This window comes from Myotis myotis, unplaced genomic scaffold (assembly GCF_014108235.1).
Source record: "Myotis myotis isolate mMyoMyo1 unplaced genomic scaffold, mMyoMyo1.p scaffold_m19_p_5, whole genome shotgun sequence".
Lineage (NCBI taxonomy): Eukaryota > Metazoa > Chordata > Mammalia > Chiroptera > Vespertilionidae > Myotis > Myotis myotis.
The window spans coordinates 88,853,250-88,871,927 of record NW_023416357.1 but is presented as its reverse complement, the minus strand read 5'-3'; the positions used below and the strand labels follow the sequence as shown (position 1 = coordinate 88,871,927).

Here is an 18,678-nt window from a genome sequence, read left to right as displayed (position 1 = left end):
AGCTGCCGCCTCGGTTCCCTGTGGATCCTTCTAACAATCACTGCTAGACTCAGGGGTGGTCGTGGCATGAGTTGGGAGGCATTTTAGCTCAGTCCCCTAGAAAACAGGACCTAAGTGGACGGCTTGCATGTGAATGTGTTCTGGGGAGTACAAAGCCAAAACCAGAGGGGAAGTGAAGCAGGGAAGGAAGGAGGGTGCATACATGTGGTGCATTACCGAGCTGGCAACAGCTCTGCGGCAAACATAGCTGGCTCCCCAGTCACCAAAGATGCTGCACAGAGTCCCTTTATCTCTAATCAGCCGTTGAGAAAAAGGGCAGCCAATTCAACAGATGGTTCCTTCCCACTTCCTGTCCCTCATCTGTCAAAGTATGCCCACTGGGCATTAAAGTATGCCCACAGCCGGCACTTCCTGGCTGTGTCTCCAGGTCGATGGAGAAGCCAGAGTCCCTGCAGGTCTAGCCTAGTCTGTACACATGCGGTCAGTCTTTACTTCCTGGTTGGCTCCATGCAAAAGGCAGGCCTTGGTTGGTAGCAGTGATGACAGTGCTCTTTCCAATTGTGATGGATAATGGAGCAAGCTGTCACTAGAGCTACTCTGGGCAAGAAGCAAGGCCAGGAGACAAGGCCGAATGGTCTGGGGTGGCCCATCAACTGGGTCTGGTACAGAATGCTCCCTGAGGAGGTGTCTGCTCAATTGATTCTGGAAGATGCACTGGTCATTACCAGACAAAGGAGGTAGAGAAGGACAAACGTGCAGAAGTCCCTTTGTGTATGGAACCCTGGACAGATGAGAGAGCATGGTCTGGATTTCAGTAGGTCTGAAGTTGGAGGCTGGAGGGAGAAATGTTGCGAGATGAGACTGGAGATCTGGTCACAACCTGTGTACCATACTGTTTGGTTAGGAAACTCTTGGTGACTAGTAAGAAAAGACCCCAACTCAGTTGATTTAAATAGCAATAACATGTTACAACCTCACCAAATGGAAGTCTGGAGGTGAAGTGGCTCTAGGCTTGCTTAATTCAATGGCTCACCCACATCACCAGGATCCTTCCATCTTTCTGCTCTACCTTCTAGACTTGCTCTCCTCCTGGTTACACAATGGCTGCCATGGGTCCAACATCACATCCAGACACACAAACATCCATCAGAAGATGGACCTAGCACCATGTCTTGTACTTTATAGAGGTGGCTGTCTCCTATGGATCTCTATTTTAGAGCAAGGAAATATTTCACAGGAATTCCCCAGCAGAACTTACTGTAAGTTTCATGGTCTACAATTGCATCATGTCCAGGCCCAAGCTGATCACTGGCCAGGAGAGGGAATTGCCCTGATCGGCTTATATTAATGAGGACTTACCTCTGAGCTAGGGCTACAGTCAACTTTGTTAAGAGTTATACCTGAATAAATTAGGGGTTCTCTTAGTAAGGAAGGAGGAGGACTACAATATCAATGGAAATATTAATTAAAATATAAGTTCTGCTATTGTTACAGGAACACTTCACTTGTCTCTCGTGAAACAGTCATGGTGTCAGTAACTTGGGCTCCTTCAATCTCCTTGTTCCACCCTGCCTAGGTGCTGCCCTGACATCTATAGTGCAAGATGGCATTCCAGCCCATGGGAAAGAGTAAACAAAGGAAGGGCATGACATGAAATTAATTGCACACCCCATGTCTGCACATTACGTGGTATTGTGATCTTTAATAAGAAACATAAACTTGGTCTTTGTCCCTATTTCTGGCACAGATCTCCTAAAACCCTTGGGATTTCCTAAGTGACCAGAGTGTCAAGGTATTTTTTGTTATGTTACTGAGGTGACATTTTTCACCAGCATCTGAGGATGGGGGCTGTTTGCCAGGAGAACCAACCATGTGATTAGAAGGATGGAACTTTCAGACCCCTCCAGTTCCTCCTCCCCACTCCCCTTTCCACCCTCCATCTCCAGGGAGGAGGAAAGGGCTGGAGATGGAGCTCAAACACCAATGGCCAGTGGTTTAATCAATTAATAATGAAGCCTCCATAAAAATCCAAAAGGGTGAGTTTGGAGAGCTTCTGGGTTGGTGATTACATGGAGATGTGGGGAGAGTGGTGGGCCTGGAGCAGGCATGGAAGCTGGGCGCCCTTCCCCTGTGCGTCCTCCCATCCGGCTGTTCCTGAGTTTTATCCTTTCATAATAAACCAGGGATCTAGTAAGTAAAATGTTTCTCTGAGTTCTGTGAGCCACTATAGCAAATTAATCAAATCCAAGGAGAAGAGGGTTCATTGTCAGAAGCAGAGGGGACAACCTGGACTTGCAATTAGCATTTGAAATGGGGGGTAGGAGCAGTCTTGTGGGCCTGAGCCCTTAATCTGTGGGATCTGATGCTACCTCTAGGCAGACAGTGTAAACACTGAGTTGAATTGTAGGGCACCCAGCTGGTGTCCAAGAATTGCTTGGTGATGTGGGAAAATGTCCTTCCACACATTGGAATTGGTTCCAGAAACATACATGGCCACATGTAACAGCAAAGGAGGCTGAGAAATGTAGTCATTATCCTAGAGCAGCGGTTCTCAACCTGTGGGTCTCGACCTCTTTGGCGGTCGAACGACCCTTTCATAGGGGTCACCTAAGACCATCCTGCATATCAGATATTTATATTAAGATTCATAACAGTGGCAACATTACAGTTATGAAGTAGCAACGAAAATAATTTTATGGTTGGGTCACAACACGAGGAACTGTATTTAAAGGGCCAGAAGGTTGAGAACCACTGTTCTAGAGCATGAATCCTGCTAAAAAATGTGTTATTATGGAAAAGAAAGAGAATGAATATTAGGGGACAATCATCAGCCTTTGCCACAGTAGTCAACCAACAGTATCTACTCCAGGGGCTGCTATCGGATCAGTTCTATCCTAATTTCAATTCATTATTTGTGTGATTACTAATTAAATGTTTGTATTTCTAAATATACTGTAATCTCTTCTTATGAACAGTGACCTTATCTGTCCTGTACACATTCAGTTACTAATTGTTGAAGGACCAACTAAATGAAAGAATGAAAGAATAATCCTTATTTCAGAAGTCCGGCAAAGTAGTCCCATAAAGAGCTTTTCACTAGAGAATGTTCTTCCCTGGTCTGTATTTCCAAAGCCACGGTTTATGAGTCATGAATAATGAAACCAGCATCAGTCAAAGGGAAGCTTTGGTCCAGCAGAGATGAAGGGCCAAGAGAGAGCTAATGAGTCTGTAATGCAATTTTTTGCCAATAAAATGGTGCGATATTAAATTCAAGGCCATGAGATTTACACTATAAACCCAACACAATTAGAGAGTAAGAACCCACTTCCCCACCTGCTCCAGTTCTTCTAGTTTGAATCATTTAATGGACACAGATTTCCCACTGGCATTGTCTGGTGATGCCACGGTGAGGATTTTGACAGGCATTTAATTTCTGGTTGTAGGGCCAATGGGGCCAAAAGAGACTCAGAACTGAGTGGAACACAGAATCGCTGAGTTCAGAAAACCACTGTCTGCAAAGTTAAGAGTCACATACGAGGCCCCTTCTTCCCTGCCTCCTGCTATCAGCGTGGAGATAAGAGTCAGCATGTCCTGAGTGTTTCCTGTTCCACAGGCAACGTCCTAATTAAGAACTTTAGAGGTTCTCAACCTTCTGGCCCTTTAAATACAGTTCCTCATGTTGTGACGCAACCATAAAATTATTTTAGTTGCTACTTCATAGCTGTAATGTTGCTACTGTTATGAATCGTAATGTAAATATCTGATATGCAGGATGGCCTTAGGCGACCCCTGTGATAGGGTCGTTCGACCGCCAAAGGGGTCGCGACCCACAGGTTGAGAACCGCTGCTTTACATTGTTTTCACTCATTCAGCCCTCACCACACAGAACAACCGTGTGAGGTGGGTTCTATTTTTATCTCCATTCTGTAGATGCAGAAACTGAGGCATAAGCAGAATACACACGTTGTCCCAGGTCATACAGCCAGAAAGTGGCAAAGTTGGATTCGGACCCATACCTCTCATGCCGATACCTTTAACAACCCTACACACTACCTTGAGTCAGTCATTTCCCAAATGGACATTAGATAATGTTTTCCAGGGCATGGGGGAAAAGATCAAAGTAAGACATATGAAGGAAATTTTTCATAATACCCAATTTACAGTGGAGTGTCTCTTACAGGGTAGGGACACTTCAAAGTCAGCGTGTAGCAAAATAAAACTGCATTTAGTTCAAATTGCCCTTGACAGATTGGCAACAGAAGTTAGGATTACACATTTGTCAAAACATTTAATGGTCCACTTCCAACTTACACATTTCACTGTATCTAAATTTTATCTTAAAAAACACCACAGACATTCTAGTGAGTAAAATGCATGCTGAAGTGTTTAGGGGTGATGTGAACTGGTCTCAGCAATTGCCTTCAAAATTTATAAGAAAATTTGCCGAAACCGGTTTGGCTCAGTGGATACAGAATCGGCCTGCGGACTGAAAGGTCCCAGGTTCGATTCTGGTCAAAGGCATGTACCTGGGTTGCGGGCACATCCCCAGTAGGAGATGTGCAGGAGGCAGCTGATCGATGTTTCTCTCTCATCGATGTTTCTAACTCTCTATCTCTCTCCCTTCCTATCTGTAAAAAATCAATAAAATATATTTTAAAAAAAATATATATATATATAAGAAAATCAGAGGAACTGATGGGTGGAGAGAGGGATGGGTAAGTGGACAGACATATGATACAGCCAGTGAAGTTAAATGTTAATGGTAGAATCTCAGTGATTGATGTATGGATGGTCTCTGTACAGTTCTTTTGATTTCCCTGTTTGCTTGAAAAAAATATTTTAATATAATGTTGAGACGAAAAAAATCAAACATTTAAATATCTGTTAGAATGTTGCTAGTTTGGAAACTGATATCCTGTCTCTCATTGACCATCATAGCCAGATTTTTTCCAGCATCGAAACCAAAGTTTCATCAGCTGAGCACCCAATGAAGGAACTGGTTTGAGTTCATGGGCCAAGTTATGTGAATTCATACGTATCTTTAAGCACTCAGCATGGTGAACGAGCCATTGTAAGACAGGACACTGGGAGACGAGATCAGCTCTTTAAGTACAGTCATTTAAGTAAAACAGTATTGTCCAGACTATTTAAAGTGCTCTCTCCCACACACAAAGCATTTTTGTTTATTTAACTAAGCCACAGCAATTTAAATTTGCATTCTAATACAGTCATTTAAAAAATCAATCCACTCTGTTGAATGTTAAAATAACCATTTTCTGCCCTGGCCAGTTTGGCTTAATGGACAGAGCGTCAGCCTGAGGGTCCTGTGTTCCATTCCAGACAAGGACACATATCTAGGTGGAAGGCTCCATCCCCGGCCCAGTCAGGGAATGTGTGGGAGGCAACCAATTGATGTGTCTCTCTTACTAGTACACTGATGTTTCTCTCAGCCTTCCCCCCTCCCTTCCACTCTCGCTAAAAATCAATGGAAAAATATCCTCGGGTGAGGATTAAAAAAACAAACAAACAAACAAGCCATTTTCTTCTAAGGAAAAATTGATAACAATTGTGGGAAGTTGGTTTCTCTCCTTCAGTCCTAACAGCAAAATGAAAAGTTGGCAATCCTAGATCAATAAATCACTTCATCTGCCACTTGCCTGTGGGCAGGGCTCTGTGTGTTTGCTTTGTGGCCCCTTATCTCACCAGTGCTTGGCACAAGTGTCACCCCATAAATAAATATTTGTTGAATTCATTTTACCAGCCTGTGAAATCTAAAGGGTTGGGGAGTAAAAAGCCTGCACCTGGATGTAAGAAGTCATTACTAAACCTACGGACCAATTGACAGATGGGCCTGCACTAGGGCCCGGCCCCACACAGACATCCTGTGATCATCTATCTAAGCATACAGTTGTCAAGGCATTCCAACCACAGCCTGGCCAGGATCCTCCCAGTGTAACTCATACCCCACACATTTCACTTGGGACAACTTTCTCTCAAGGAGGGAAAGTATTACCCTTTTATGTGCCTCAAAAGCCAAGAGGACCTTTGTGTTTTGACACCAAAAAAAGGATCACTTGGGATTTGCATCTCTCTTGGAGAAGGAGGCACAGCAGAGAGGAACCCCAGGACCACCACTGGGGACCATATTTCCCTGCACTCTGGGTGGCACAATGGGAAATTCTGCCACTTACTCATGACACCTGGCTTCTCGGCACCTGGGTGCATTTACAAACCCACAACTGTTCCTGCGCCCCTGTATGTGTCAAGCACTGTACTTTCCATATGTGTCATCACTAATGCTCATAGCCAACTGGTATATAACAGGTGGGTATTAATGTCATCTCCTACTTTACAGATGAGGAAACTAAAATTCAAAGGGATTACAAGACATGTATAAGACCATCCAGCCAAAAGCAGATAAAACCAACAATTAAACACAATTCCCTTAGACTTCCACTCCAATGTCCTTACCATGACAGCTCCTTGAATTGAATCAAAGAGGCAGTGTTGTCCTTAGGGCTATGCTGCAAATGAGAACTAGAACTGAGGCCATTAATGCAAGCTCCCTAGATTACCAGTATGGGTTAGATCGTTCTAGTAGGTATCTCTTGTTTCTGCTTCCTTGGTACCCACCTGGTGGTAACAGCTTAATTTTTCTTGGGAACTCCCCCTCCCTCAGCTGTTTGTTTGATTTGGATGTCACTGCTCACAATCCCCAGCTTGAGGAACAGGCACATGACCTAGGCCAGTCTGTTGAGAGTACAGTATTCCCTTGCTCACTATGTGATTCACAGTAAAAGGTGACCCAAGTTGATCCATAAGTATTAGTTAGCTTTTGCTACATAACAAACATCCCAAACCTTGAAGGCTTAAATAATAAACATTTATTATTTTTCACAATTCTGTGGGTAGGCAGGGTGGTTCTTCTGCTCTAGGCCAGCTCAGTTGATCGCAGTGGTCTCTTGGTGGCTTGCCTGGAGCTGAATGGTCTAGGATGGCCTTCTCAGTGTCCAGTGGTTGGTAAACTGGTTTGTCTAAGAACATGTGGAACAGCATGTTTCTGATCCGTGTAATTTTTCATCCTCTGGTAGGCTATTCCAAGCTTGTTGCTGTGGGAGCAGCATGCAAAGAAATCCAGAGCAAAGACTGAAAAGCAGATTGAGACTTAGGCTTGGAACTCATATACTGTCACTTTTACTACATTCCATTGGTCAACACAAGTACAAGATCATCCAGAAATAAATGGTGCAATAAATTCCACCTCTTGGTGAAAGGAGCTGCAAAGAATTTGAGGCCATTTGCAATTTACTCTAGAGTCAATTTCACTGGGAAATTGAGAAAAAGAAGTGCTTTTTTTTTTTTTTTTTTTTTTGAGAAGTCCTTTTTCTATCAGAGTTGCTGATTCATTAGGCTGTAAGCCCTGAGATGCTGGCAGGCAGCTTTGCCAATACAGGGCAAAGGCCTGATGGAGAGGAAAGGACTACCAAGACTAGAGATAGAAACTGCTGATGGTTTCATTTGAGCTCCACTCATGCCTATATTTAGGTTGGTTTGAGTCTCTCCTCTGAGATTGGAAGTGAGAGAAAGGAGGGTTTCTTTCCTTCTGAATACCTTCCTCAGACTCCCAAAGCATAGCCCACTTCTTAAATGGTGGCAATAGCTGTCCTCCATAATTGAATACTGTCATTCTCAGTCAGTGTGAGATGCTATAACAGAGTATCATAGATTGGGTGACTTATAAACAACAAAAATTTCCCTCTCACAGTTCTGGAGACTGGAAAATGCAAGGTCAAGACACCGGCAGATTCAGTGCCTGGTGAGAGCCCACTTCCTGGCTCAGAGAGAGCTGTCTTCACTGTGTCCTCACATGGCAGAGGGGCAAGGGAGCTCTCTGGGGTCCCTTTTATAAGGACACATTCCATATGTGAGGGCCCCACCCTCATACCTTAATCATTTCTCAAAGACCCCCATCACCTAATACTATCACCTGGAGTTCAGATTTCAACATATAAATTTGGGGGTACACAGACATGCAGCTTTGAATTCCACTTGAGCTCATGGCCTAACTTTTGGTATCCTTCTACTGAAATAAATGATTTCCACGGAGGTGGGAGGGACAGGCTGGTAAAGAAGACAGGTGTGGTGAGTTTCACACAAGTGTTTGCTTTGATTTCAACAGAGACAGGGTAAGTCCGCAGGGATTTTTCAGAAAAGATGTCAGGAATATGGTAACATACTAATTTAATGATGAGCAGGCACCAAGAAAAGGTGCCTAGTTTTGAAGACTGGTCACTTTTTGGTGGTATCTGAATCTCTCCATAGCATCCAAATCTCTACCATTTATGGTTTTCCTGTTAGGGTCAAATAGAGAAGCCATCCTCTGTAGTTTATGTGAATTCAATCATAGTATGTGCAGGAAGTGGTAGGAACAAAAATGGAGAGAGAGAGAGAGAGAGAGAGAGAGAGAGAGAGAGAGAGAGAGAGAGAGAGAGAGAGATAGAAGAAGGAGGAGGAGGAGGAGGAGAAGGAGGAGGAGGAGGAGGAGGAGGAGGAGGAGGAGGAGGAGGAGGAGGAAGGAGGAGGAGGAAGGAGGAAGGAGGAAGGAGGAGGAGGAGGAGGAGGAGGAGGAGGAAGAGGAGGAAGAGGAAGAAGAGGAAGAAGACGACGACGAGGAGAGAGAGAAAGAAATGTGTCACCATGTAAAACATTGGGGGGGGACCTACCCATCTACCTACTGTTTTTGTGTATGAGCACAACCTTTTGGTGGGCATAAGATGGAAACTGTGTATCTGCTCTTGTTCCCTCACGCCATCCCAGTTCCCACCTGCTGGGTGCAATCAGTATTAAAGGTGGCTATATCCCTTCAACATGGTCCTAAGAAACACCTTCCTATAGAGCTCAACTAGAGAAACACAGTGATGCGTTCCAGCCCTGGAAAAAAATCTACTAGGTATAGGGAGCTTCTGGGAGACAGCACAATGCTGTGCTGACTAGGCCCCCTAGACTCCAGGGAGTTTAAGAAATGGTTTCACCTGGAGAGTAGCATACGCAGTGAAGTCAGTCAGTCAGAAAAAGACAAGTATCACATGATCTCACTCATATGTGGAATATAATTAACAAAATAAACTGATGAACAGAATGGCTCCAGAGACATGGAAGCATGAAACAGAGTGCAGAATCTCGGAGTGAATGGGGGGCGGGGGGAGGGGGGCAGTTTGTGGCAGAGAGGGGTCAACCAAAGACTCTGAATGCATATATGCGTAACCCGTGGAGGCAGACAATGGGCTGGCAAGGGCCTGGAGTGGGGGTGGGCTAGAGGGGATCGATTGGGGGGGGGGGGGGACATATGTAATACATTCAACAATGAAGATTTTAAAAATAAATAAAAAGAAAAAAAATTATTTCATAGGAGGAAGTCTTTGTCAATGCATGCTTTTCACCATCCTTACTGACTTCGGAACCTCCCCTATCTCATTTCCTCACTGGAAACGATGGGGAACAGGAACAAGTCACCCACATTCTCTGAAGCCTGCCACTTTCATCCTTTGTAATGTCTTTGTCAATTGTAGCTTTGAAGACCCTCACTGGAGGGTGTGACACCCTTCATTGGACCACTTGAGCCCATCACTAACGCAGATGTGATTTCGAAGACTCCAAAAGCCAGCACTGGCAGTAAACTCAGACTCCTCGCCCTGAAGCTCCTAAGCAGTCTTCCCAAACTGCCTCCCTGGTCCTATCCTGATGGCACCAGCGGGCAGCGTGAAAGGGTGCCCCTCTGCTGACTGCTGGGTTCTCCAGCCACATTTCTTTTATACACACAGTGTGTCGAGGGCCACTTCCAGCCGCTGCCCGGAACCTAAGCAGCATCTGGCCATCAGCTTGACAGGATGCTGAGTGGCTTGTGTGTACCTTTCACTGGGACACAGAAGCCCTTCACTTTTCCCCCTTTGTTAAAGGCACACTGGGAAGACAGACGTGACTTTTTATAGCCTCTCCAAAGGTCAGGCTTTCTCCTGTGGCTGGAAGTGGCCCTCGACACACTGTGTGTATAAAAGAAATGGATTATCAGCCTCACCTTTACGTCAGGGCTGTGCTGAGCACATAATCTACCTCCCTTTTCTTCCACAAAGCCACCCGGGGCTCGATTTGATGTGTTTTATTTCTGACCCTGCATGAGGGATCCACCAAAACACCCCATCCTGCAGGAGACCTTGAACAATGCTCACTTCCTTCTTCACCTGGGATAACCAACCTGGACCATCCGGAATGAAGCAGGTGTTTGATTTGCATGAGTAAAAACACAAGACTCAAACTAGGCACAGCCTGCTGTAACCACAGGGAGGGACCAAGAGGTAGGCATCCATATATGTTCAGAGCTATTTTAATAGAACAGTCCTCATCCTCATTCCACTGTGTGGCTTTTGTTCTCCTGAAGGTACCTGTGTGGATTACCGATAATTCACTCAACTTTCATTGGTTCAACTCATACTTACTGAACACCTACTCCGTGCCATACTGTTCTAGGTGCTTGGAATATACTCAGTGAACAAAACAGCATCTCAGCCCTCACTGAACTGGCACTAAAAGCCTTGTCCATTATAGTGGGGCTATAGAATTTATTGCCCAAACTCAGATACTCTTGAGAAGGAAACTGATTGCCGTGGATTATTAAGTCGGACAACAGGCAGAGACCAGAACCTTCCTGGGCAATTCACAGGGGAGGTGCAGCAGCCCAAGGCGTTGCCTGGTAGTGGACACTGCTCAGTAATCAGGTGCTTCTAGAGCAGAAAGAACAATGTGCTTTGGAGGTAAGCAGTGCTGGGTTTGAGTCTCAGCTCAGAGACTTACTGAGTGTCATCAACTACTCATCCCTTCCGCTTGATGTTCAAGTTTCCTGGTAGTATGGATTACGTGAAGTAACACTTGGAAAGACCTAGCCCCTTGGCACGTAACGCCGTAGACAGGTTCTGTGACTTTATGCAAAATGACATACAATGAAACCAGTTTTACTCTAGGCTAATTGATATAAACAAGAGTTAAGCTTCTACAGCATCTTATCAATGTTATAATGAAACGATGCTGAACAAAATGATGCCATTCAAGGACCTGCTGTAGAGGCTAAACAACCATTGCCAACACTCCAGCCCTCCCCCCACCCCCAACACACACATTAACTAGATTTGGAAACTACCCTTTAATATCTAAAGCAATCTACCTGGATTAGCAAAAAACTTACATTGGTTAAATAATTATAGGAAAAGTTTCTACTGGAGCAGCAGAATAAAACCCATGAGAAAATCATAACCATTACTACATTATTGAGTTTACTGTAAGTGTTAAGTAGCTTTTTACATTAACTGTGTTCCTACAATCTCTATGGATCAAGTCATGTTTTACAATCCATTTTAAAGATGAAAATAAGGCCTAGATCAGGGGGTCAGCAAATGTTTTCTGTAAGGGCCAGTAAGTAAATATTTTAGGTTTTGCAGGCCACAAGCATACTGTTGGAACTATTCAAGTTTTCAGAGGTAGCATGCAGCAGGAAAGCAGCCAAAATATGTAATGAAGGGTGAGTTTCAATAAAACTTGACTTAGAACAGCTGGATTTGGCTCCAGAATCTGTCTGCTGACTCCTGACCTAGAGAGGTAAAGCCTAGCTCAAGCTCCGCAGGCTAGTGAAGTGGTTTAGCTGGGATCTGAGCTACACCTATACACACAGTTCTGCGTCCTGGTTTACCCCTCACTACAGTCAATGTCAGAGATTTTTCCATATCACAACAGAGACACCTCCTTTTTCTTAATGGCTACAGAGTAATCCCTGTTGTGGCTGAACTATAAGCTGCTTAGCTGGTCCCCTCCTGGCAGGTACTGAAGTCAGTTACAGCAGTTTGCTATTAAAAATAACTAGAGGCCCGGTGCACAAAAATTTGTGCACTTGGGGGGGGAGGGGAGGAGTCCCTCAGCCTGGCCTGTGCCCTCTAGCAGTCTGGGACCCCCCGGGAGATAACGACCTGCTGGCTTAGGCCTGCTCCCGGGTGGCAGAGGGCAGGCCTAATCCCTAGGTGCAGCCCCTGGTTGGGCTCAGAGCAGGGCCAATTGGGGAGTTGGGGCGCCGCCCCCTGTCATGCACTGAGCAGGGCGGATTGGGGGTTGCGATGCCACCCTCAGTCACACTCAGGGTAGGGCCGATTGGGGGGTTGGGGCACCGCCCCCTGTCACACTCAAGGCAGGGTCGATGGGGAGGTTGCGGCGCCACCCCATCACGCACAGAGCAGGGCCCATCAGGGGGTTAGGGAGTTCCCCCTTTACGCACAGAGCAGGGCCCATGAGGGGGTTGGGGAGCTCCCCCCTGTCACGCACAGAGCAGGGTGGGTCAGGGGGTTGGGGCGCCGCCCTCTATCACCCACAGAGCAGGGCCGATCAGGGGGTTAGGGTGGCGCCACTGTCACACTCAGGGCAGGGCCGATGGGGAGGTTATGGCTCTACCCTGTCACACACAGAGCAGGGCCCGTGGGGTGGGGGGGTTGGGGTGCCGCACCCTGTCACACACAGAGCCGCAGGGCGATCAGGGGTTGGGGAGCTCCCCCCTATCAGGCACAGAGCAGGGCCGGTCAGGGGGCTGGGGCGCCTTCCCCTGTCAGGAACAGAGCAGGGCCGATAGGGAGGTTGTGGCCCCGCCCCCTGTCACACACAGAGCCGCAGGGCGATCAGGGGGTTTGGGAGCTGCCCCCGTCATGCTGATCCCGGTGCTGGGAGGCATATTACCCTTTTACTATATAGGATAGAAGCCTGGTGCATGTGTGGGGGCCGGCTGGTTTGCCCTGAAGGGTGTCCTGGAACAGGGTGGGGGTCCCCACTGGGGTGCCTGGCCAGCCTGGATGAGGGGATGATGGCTGTTTGCAGCTGGTCACACACCCTTCAGGGTGGGGGTCCCCACTGGGGTGCCTGGCCAGTCTGGGTGAGGGGCTGAGGGCTGTTTTCAGGCTGGGGGTGACTGAACTCCCAACTGCTCCTTTTGTCTTTTTTTTTCTTTTTTATTCTGGGCCAGCTTTAGCTCTGAGGCTCCAGCTCTGAGGCCTCAGCTGCTGAAAGTAGGTATCTGGTTTGTTTCGGTTCTATAATCGAAACTCTGTATCAACTCCAGCTCTGAGATCCCTGGCTCACTGAAAGCAGGTTTCTGGGGTTTTGTTTAGCGTCTATATTTGTTACAATGTTCAAACTGCAGGCTCAGAGGCCGGCAAGGCAGGCGGGGAACGGTGGAGTCCTCTGTCACTGAAGCAAGCAAGCCTCATGTTCAGTTTAAGCTGCCTGGCTGCCGGCTGCCATCTTGGCTGGCAGTTAATTTGCATATCTCGCTGATTAGCCAATGGGAAGGGTAGCGGTCGTACGCTAATTACCATGTTTCTCTTTTATTAGATAGGATGCTGCAGCAAATACCTGCGCACAAGTCATTTTGCGCATGTTGAACTGCAGTGTATTTTCAGAATGGCTGCTGGAGTTCCAGCCTTGATATCCATTATTTCAGGCTGCATGCAACAGTTGGGGGAAGGCAAGAAAAGCAGCTTCCAGTTGTCTGACCCTTCCCTGAAAATCCTACCTAAGAGTTTCTGTTTATATATCACTGACCCAAACACAGTCCTATGGGCACATCCAGCTGCAGTGGGAGAAAGAAGTCTGAGGGCCTCCCCTGGGATCTCGTGGAAATGGATGGATAAGCACGATGTCCCATGTTACTCCAAGCAGGTGGGAGTGGTCCAAGCTGTCCCTTCTTGCTGTGGCTTTCTTAAGGTTCCCTTCCATCAGATGGGGATAAAGTATGGAGATAAAGTCAGGAGGCCAGACTCGCAGCCTTAGCCGTCACCATGGGTATCTTTGTCTCCCAATCTAAAGATGCCCTCTCCCCCTCCCATCTTTCCTCTACTTTAGTCTGTTTTAACTAATGGCATTTCATAGAAAAACTGCAGATTTTTCTTTAGACAAGATCTCTTCCCCTAATAAACACTTAACATTGTTAGCACCCTTCCTTATCACTTTAAGAATAGTGAAATGGGAAATATACTTTATGTCTATATACTTTAACCAATACCAGTGACTTTCCATTTCCTAATTTCACATACAGTAACTCTTCAAACAGCTCAAACAGGTTCCTGGCTCCTCCTGAATCCTAATTAAATCAGTACAAATGTTGTGGATCTAAAAGGATGGGGGATGGCGATTCCAATGAAAGCCCTCTCTACCTGCCAAGGAAATGGATTTGAGAGCAGTTTGAGGGAAAATTTTAGACCTTAAGATTAATTCGATGTGGATGGTGAGGCTGAAGAGAGTCAGAAGGCTGGATTTTGGCCTCTAGTTTACACAGCTGGGTAGATCTTTTAATCCCCAGTGGCTGACTGGCCCTTTATCTGGCATAGGGCAGATGTTAAATTTTGTGAATGAAAAAAAACATAAAAAACCTTCTTTCAATACTAGTCACTTCCCTTGACATGATTTCCTTATTTCTGTCCTGTATTTTGACTATTTTCCTATTCAGCCTGAAATTTACCACTAACTCATGTTTCCTTCAGGCCCTGTATTAGTCAGGATTCCCGAGAAAAGCAGAACCAATGGGGGTTGGAGGTGGTGTACATATAAGGAATTGGCTCACGTGATTACAGAGGCTGCAAGTCTCAAGATAATCGGTCGGCAAGCTGGAGCCTCAGCAGAGCAGATGGTGGGGGGAGTTCCAAGAGCCAATGTTTCAGTTCAAGCCTGAAGGCAAAGGACCAACGGCCCAGCTCGGCAGTCAGGCAGGAGAAATCGCCTTTATTTTCAGGAAGGTCAGCCTTTTTATTGTAGTCAGACCTTCAACTGATTAGATGAGGCCCACTCACATTAGGGAGGGCAATCTGCTTACTCAGTCTACCAATTCAAGTGTTAACCTCAACCAAAAACACCCGCACAGAAACACCCAGAATAATGTTTGAAAAATGTTTGGTACCCATAATCCAGTCAAATGGACACAGAAAACTGACCATCACTAGTCAATTTTATGAGTGCACCTGACTGATTAGCCAACAAGTCCCGCTCTTTTTCTGGAGAGGTGTTTTCTATGCAGTCAGGGTCTTGACAGAAATAAGAAGCACTCAAATGGGAGAACTGAGTGGAGTTTATTGGTGAGACTTGTTCAGAAAGGTGAGGGCAGGATGAAGGGAACTTAAACTTGAGGGATGGTGAAGCCTCCAAGGTCCTGAGACAGTCAGAAGCTTTTATGACTTTTGGGTCTGATGGGGCAGACAGAGGGAATGTGCCAGCCATGTTCAAAGCACTTGACTCATTACCTTTAAAAAAAAGCTTTTTTTAATTGATAGAGAAACATTGATCAGCTGCCTCCTGCACGGTCCCTACTGGGGATCAAGCCACAATCCGGGCATGTGCCTTGACCAGGAATGGAACTGGGACTTCTCTGTGCATGGGGGGACGCTCAACCAACTGAGCCACACCAGCCAAGGCTACACATATTACCTTTAAAAAAAGTTTTATTGAGACACTAGAGGCCCGGTGCACGAAACTCATGCATGGGGAAAGGGGATCCCTCAGCCCAGCCTGCACCCTCTCCAATCCAGGACCCCTCGGGGGATGTCCAACTGCTTCTCGCAATCTGGGACCGCTGGCTCCTAACTGTTTGCCTGCCTGCCTGCCTGATTGCCCCTAACTACCTCTGTCTGCCTGCCTGATTGCCCCTAACTGCTCCCCTACCAGCCTGATCTCCCCTAACCACCTCTCACTTGCCCCGCACCCAGGACACAGGATTCCCTTTTCCAGCTGGTCACAGGCACCCAGGACCTGGGTTTCCCCTCCTCTAGCCGGCCACAGGCACCCAGGACCCAGGCTGGCTGCAGCCACAGAGGACTGTGGGTGGGCGGCTTCGCCTAGGCGCAGCCGCAGGTGCCTGGGACGGCAGGGCGGGCAGCTTGTCCCTCTCCAGGGTAGCAGACTGGATGGTCCCCATTCCTCTCTCACGAGCTCATTTGTGCCTGGCTGGTCCCCATTCCTCTCTCCCCAGTGTTGAGTGTCTGAGCTGTTATGGCGCAATGGTGTGACAACCACTTGCATATTAGCTCTTTATTATATAGGGTAACTCACACACCAGACAAGTCACTAATTTAAGGTGTACACTTCAATGGCTTTTAGTATATGCACAGTGATCTGTAACCATCACCACAGTCAAATTTAGAACATTATCCTGAAAAGAAACCCTGAACTCCTTAGCTATCACCCTCCAACACCCCCTTTCCCTCCCAGCCCTAGGTAACCACTAAACTACTTTCTGTCTCTATGGATTTACCTCTTCTGGACATTTCATGTAAGTGGAATCATACAATACGTGGTCCTTTGTGACTGGCTTCTACCACTTAGCATACTTTTTCAGGTTCATCCATGACAACCCAGGTGCACCCATTTTACAAGTGGGTAAATTAAGGCACTGAAAGGTTAGGTAACACCTGATAAGAGGAAGAGCAAGAATTCACACCCAGGTGTTTCAGATCATTATGCTACGCTGCCTCTCTGTTACAATAGAGTCCTCACCCACCATCAAGGGGAGCACTATAATAATGTCCCCCCTAATTGCATCCTCCCTGACCCAGTCCATCCTGAACCTACTGCCCCATTTATACCCACTCAAGTTCTGTCTCCAACACGACTTCCTGGGCTCAGGGGACATCAAGCCTTTTTACCTTCTCCCTTCTCCTGGTGAGGGAACTCTGGCTTCCTTTGTGGGAACCATCCCTACCCAGCTCGAGGCCATGTGGCTTGAGTGGAGTTGTTCCCACTCCGCCAGGCAATTCCCCAGCCACAGTAATTGGTCCAGGGAGAGAAATGTGACCTAATTGGAGAAAAATGAGATGGAGTGGGGGAGGGGCATCGTTGTGGGTTCTGGGAAACCAAAGTTTTCTCTCGCTTCTGTAGAAGCTAGAGCAGTGGTTCTCAACCTTCTGGCCCTTTAAATACAGTTCCTCATGTTGTGACCCAACCATAAAATTATTTTCGTTGCTACTTCATAACTGTAATGTTGCTACTGTTATGAATTGTCATGTAAATATCTGATATGCAGGATGGTCTTAGGCGACCCCTGTGAAAGGGTCATTCGACCGCCACTGGGGTCGCGACCCACAGGTTGAGAACCGCTGAACTAGAGGAAGAGATCCTCTTTATGTGGCTGGAGGAGTATTAAGAGGTGATGGAGGGAAGTGCTGCAGCAATTCTGCTGCCATATATGAGGCGGGCCACTGGGAGCCATGGTGAGCCCAATTTCAACACTATGAAAAGCAGAAATAGGAGAGAGAAAGAGAAGCCAAGTGTTTGGTTCGAGCTCCTGGGTCAAGCAATACCTGAAAAAAATGACCTCTGAATTTTTCATTCTTCTTATTAGAAGAACTGTGAGATGTTTTGACTCTTCTAAATGATATGAGAGAATTTCATGTTCTAAAATTCTTTTCTTATACAGCACTTAGAATATGGGCCCTTGAAGCAGTCAAATAAACAACTGAGATAATTAATCTTTTAATGACCATGCTGTCTTATTTAAACACATACAAAGAGCATCAGCAAGTGAGTGCAACAGGTGGCATCTCCATGCAATTTATTGTTTCAATAAAGCCACTTGGAAGTTAGGCATGGAAAATACCACACAAAGGCGCCCCTCCAAACCCCCTGTGGAATGGAAGCATTGCTGTCACCATTGTTTCCACCTGCTGAAGACAACGTGCTCTGGAACATATTTCCAGCTGTCACGGCACCAAGTGGACTGGAGAAAATTGGAACAGCAAGTCACATCTTAGTGGAAAAGTGGGACAAATCTTGAATCACCCTCAGGGAAAAGCATCAATTTGGGGGTAGATTTAAAATAAAGCCCTTGTGGAATAAAACCACTGATTCTTAACCAGGGTGCATATCAAATCCTTGTGTGAGCTTTTAAACTATATCCATCCCCTAGGCCAGCTCTGCAGTACCTGCTTCAGTAGGACTGGGGGAAGCAGGAGCATCAGTCAGTATTTTTTATCTCAAGAGTTTAATTTGATGTGCACGCCGAATTAAGAATTCCAAAATTAAACATTAGGAAATTCTGTGTAACTGGAAATATAATTGAGAGTTTTTAAAAAGGGACAAAAAGTATCATGAAGAGAAATTCTCAAAAAACACACACAACAGCTATAAATAAAAAGCATTCTGAGGAAGGAGTTGAGACATAGTGGCGGGTGAAATGTTTGTCAGGCTTCCGCTGGGTTTGGAGTGCAGATGGACAAGAGGACTGAAGGGCACCCACAAGTCTGAGCCTCCTTCCCCCCAGCATACTCTGACCTAGAAGTTTCTAGGTGAGCTCGTTTTGAGATCAGGTGATTGTCATTACTTGTTTCAATTCGTTTTGTTCCATTCCATGAGCCCACGTGGTTTGTTTTTAGCTTAGATTCGTTTATCAAATGTTGGCTGAGGGCCTGCTAAGCTCCAGGAACTGGCAATAGCCCCTGCCTTTGAGAAGCTCGCTGCCAGGCTGGAGAAATGGTAGGAAAGCGGGTAACAACCATACAGTTATAGAATGCAATACCAACGCAGGAAGCTAGAATATGCAGGGATGGGAACGAGGGTATGGGAGGATTTCACCTAAGAGATAGGGGGTTTGAAAGGGCAAACAGCCTTAAT

At 46.3% G+C, this 18,678-nt stretch overlaps 1 protein-coding gene across 4 annotated transcripts in view; it reads right to left on the bottom strand.

Annotated features, from left to right (window-relative positions):
• COQ7 (coenzyme Q7, hydroxylase) overlaps positions 1–18,678 on the bottom strand; it is an 81,821-nt gene that overhangs the window by 45,512 nt on the left and 17,631 nt on the right. For 2 of the 4 annotated variants that reach the window (XM_036307730.1, XM_036307734.1), the window contains exon 7: positions 6,862–7,146. The exons of 1 other annotated variant lie outside the window; for it this stretch is intronic. The gene's annotated coding sequence lies outside the window, so the exon portion shown is untranslated. Of the gene's footprint in view, positions 1–6,861; positions 7,147–18,678 lie in introns of those variants that run through there. One more of the 4 variants, XM_036307731.1, reaches the window with a different exon arrangement.